Source organism: Morone saxatilis, unplaced genomic scaffold, assembly GCF_004916995.1.
Source record: "Morone saxatilis isolate NCDOM2014 unplaced genomic scaffold, NCSU_SB_2.0 Contig2, whole genome shotgun sequence".
NCBI classification, from domain to species: Eukaryota; Metazoa; Chordata; class Actinopteri; family Moronidae; genus Morone; species Morone saxatilis.
The window spans coordinates 12,339,128-12,343,531 of record NW_023339762.1 but is presented as its reverse complement, the minus strand read 5'-3'; positions in this window follow the sequence as shown (position 1 = coordinate 12,343,531).

The window sequence follows — 4,404 nt, the reverse complement described above, 5'->3', positions numbered from 1 at the left end:
TCTCTCTCTCTCTCTCTATCTGCTCTGCCCCTTACAGTCAGTGTGAGCTATTCATCCACTGCTGTGCCAGCGTCATTATTGTAACACACACACACACCACACACACACACACACTTAGATAGACACAGATGCATTGTAATAATAACTATATTTACAGTAAGTTATAAGGATGTGAATGTTTCACAAGCTTTAGAAGATAATTAACCAAACAGGAAATAAAATGTAAAGTAGCAGCTCCCTCTCTCTCTCTCTCTAGCTCTCTCTCTCACTCTCTCTCTCACACACACACATAACAGACCCAGCATGACAAAGCATCCTTGCTCTCGTAAGTGCAAACAAGCAATTACTCTATTTACACACTACACCCACATAATACTCCAGATTTATTTAGTCCATGCTTATACATTGGTACTCTAAAATGAAGTGAAAACACCACCCTCGTTTACTGACTGGAATAGACTCCTGATCGCCTTCAAATGAGCAAAATAAATTGTGTGTAGAGGAAATAGGAACATAGGTTTGTAACTTCAAATATCCAATTATGACCAGAACGCAGCTCATGCAAACGATATAACTTCCTCCCTGAGTAAAACCGCACAAACCGGGGAATTTCCCGGCCGAGGAGGAAATGGAAGGATGAAATAGTATCTGTATGGCGATGGCAGGTGGGAGGGCACGACTCACAGAGCAGGAATCTCAACCTGCATTCCTCTGATGTGACGGGAAATGGAATAATTGTGCCTCCGTCAAAGACCAAAGGCATAGTACACTTACTCACATGCATAACATAACCTTAGCCTGCGTCACCCAGCACATGCTTCCTTTCCCAGCATCCGTTCAGATATGGTGAGTCAGCTGACCATAAGAGGAGTCGCTCTCTTTCCTCCTTTCATCCGTCCATCCTGAGGATGCCAAAGGAAGTGGCTGTGAGGGCTTAGTCACACCAACCTCTCACCCCGGTCTCACCCCTTCTCATCATCACTACAACAACATCCACACTTTGATGCTGCTGTCAGCCATCCAGCATCCTCCTACGGCTCTGTGTGCACCTGCTTCTACTCTCTCCTCCCCTGCTCTCTTTCACTTTAATGCACGCTTACCGCTGTCTGTGAATCCACAACCGCAGCATTGCAAGGAATGCCTCTTCTAGATGTCCACAATCCCGCAGCCTGCCTCCACCCTCTACCCAACATCCGGAACGTCCTTCCACGATCCCTAATCCTCACCAGTGGACAACTCTGCTATTAAGAATGAAAATATCTCTCCTCTCTTTACTCAGATGCACTCAGTATTTCTCCCCCGTTATTCTTCTGTCTCTCTGTTTGTGTCTCTGACAACCAGCATACAGACATGAGCTATCGAGACTGTTTCAGTCCAGATCTTGCCGTCATGATACAGCCCACTGAACTGTCAAATGCTCAGTTTTAATTTACAGTCTGCTTTCAACTTAGAGCTACATCAAGATATCCTGACAGCTGGCCCTCGGGGTAAAAAACATTTGTACTTGAAGAATCTAAACTGAAGTAAAGGAATACTTTCACATTTTGAGAAATATGCTATCGCTTTCTGGCTGACAGTTTAATAAGAAGACCAAAACCTCTCATCATATCTGTCAGTTAGACGTGAAGCTACAGCCAGCAGGTGGTTAGCTTAGGTTAGCTTAGCACAAACGCTAGAAACAAAGGGAAACAGCTAGCCTGGTTCCATCCAAAGCTAATAAAATCCACCTACCAGCACCTTTAAAGCTAACTTATTAACACAATATGTCTTTTTAGTTAAACTGTACAAAAACCATGATTGTCATGTGTCTTGTGATGTGTGAGGTTGCCAGGCAACCACCAGAGACTCCAGGAAGTCATTGTACCTGACCAAGAAATAGTCCAACTCATAACCCCCCTTTAAAACAATGTGTTGTTTCCACACACATGTTCTTACCTATTTCCGTTCACCATGCTTAGATAACTGGCTGCTGGCTGTAGCTTTCATATTAAGTGTAGAAGAAAGATAATTATTGAATTTCTCAGAAAGTCATGCTGTTCGGCTGCAACTTTACTGCTTTTGTTTACTCTCAACGCAAAACGTCATTTTTGGCCTCAGCAGGCAGCTGTTTTCAGTGAAAAAGCACTAAAAACCCACTGCACACTACCTGCTCAGCATCCAACAGCGACTAGCTGATGAACATAGTGGAGCATTTAGCAGCTACAGAGCCAGATATTTTTCTCAGAAATTTAAAAAAGAGTGAATATAGGACTTGCATTTATCAGAAAATAATGATAATATTGCTCCGTCACTGCTGAATGTGTAGCTAAGCGAATGTTTGCTAAGAAGCATATCAACTTAAAAGGTGGGTTAAAATGACTGATAGGGTGGGTGAATGGTAAAGGATGACTACACAAAGATTGCAGGCAGACAGGGTGAGGAGGGGCAAACGAGGAAGGATAAGCTTTTTAGGAAAGTTGACACAATGCCTGGAACATACGTTAAAACAATACCCAGTTACATAAGTGCCCTTCTGCATGGTTACTGTATGTCTCTGTACTTTTAGTTCCACCCACTGTGTTTTTGACCTGTGCCCTGTAGGCTTGTTAAGGTAACATCCCATCATGAGTCGCACTCTCACTCAGGATCAGCAGACAACAAGGTGACGAGCGAGAACACGAAACAACAAGCACTGTTATGTAACAATCCTCCTGGAGTAGTCTGCAGGCTTCAGATGCGTCCTTGGTAACTATCACTATAGCACCACCAAAGAAAGGACAGGATTGCATCACGACAAAGTCAATGCTTTTCTAAAAGTATCTAAACCCACATACTGTGTATATACCACAGGTAATAATGTGAAGAATTTGAGGCTTAAATATTTATGTTTCAGTAGTTCTGATTAATGTAATGTATGTACATTCTGCATTGCAGCTTCATAGCATTGTTTTGTTATTCCAGCAAAGCCATATGCACACCTCCCACACCAACAGCAAAAGTGTTGAATACTTTCCCTTCAAAAGGAGCAATGTGTCCTCAATTATGTAACATCAACTTACATTCATTCACTCACCTTCCAATTTGAAAGACCTACGTCCTTCAGAAGAAGTCTAAATGCTACAATGTTTGCTATTTCTTTTATTCCATCTTCCTCAATACTCACACAATGAGGGTATATCAGAGGGCTGATAGATGGATTTAATATTAAGGGAAGATCATTTTGAACAATGCTTTATTACTTAACTTCTGTGGGTGCATCACTATATTGTACATACTCATTTCATCTATTGTTAATAAAGCCTAGTCTATATCTACGGATACAAACATGGCCATGATGACAATGCTAACATGCTTATGTTTAGCAGGCATGTTTACCATCTTAATTTAGAGTGATAGCATGCTAACATATACTGATTAATATCAGACCAGCTTTAAATAACTGTTCCTGTGAATGTGTCATCTTACTTTCCAGGTTTAAAACAGTTCTAATGTTTGAATTTACAATAAGTTAAACTAAGAATCAAACAATTAATCAATCAACCACTGATCAATCCATGAATCCTGTGAGATGAGAAAAACACAGCAGCTTTTAACCACAACAACCTACAAATACTGCGTTTCTCAAGAAGCTGGGAGAACAGAGCACAAAGGACCATCTTTCCATGTTTGCATTTTCTGCAGCTGATGTTTGTACTTCATTAGATAATAAAAACAGATCAAACACACACACAAACACGTATACATACAGAGTAGTATTTTCAAAAGGCATGGGTGAACTCAGGTGCAGTTACATAATGTTTAACACACATCACTCTTGTGCATAAACACAAAAGGCCACAGATAAACACTGGGCAGTTTGTGTCCTCTGTGGCAAATGAAAGAACTTCACGTCAGTTCTGGTCTATACAGACCACAGCTTCACTTCTCTTTTACTTTCCTGGCTTTACTTGTACAGTGAGTGGATGAGGCTCTAAGAGGCTGATGCTCTGAGCTGCACGAGTAAAGCAAACACTTTAACGTCTGCCTCAATCCATCACTGGAGAAATCCTTTTTGAACGCCTGGACATGAAAGAAAGCTTTTACAGTATCTGATACATTTGATTTACAAAATAAAGTTTGACAAACAATCACATTCAAGTGATGTGAGGTTCAAAAGTAACTGAAGTGGACTTAATGCAGAAAAAACTGATAAGAAAGCTAATTGTTCAAAACTTGCAGACACATGCAAGTTTACCACCAACATGTCAACATTTTAGAACCTAACAGAAGCTTGACAGCCATACAAAAAACTCAGTTATTAGTTTCCATGACAGTAGAAATTTCTCAACCTATATAAAGAGCATGTAAATGTGTTTAATCTCTCCCACAGTTTATTTTTTGCTCTACGTCTGCCACCCACACACACACACAACCACACATGCATAC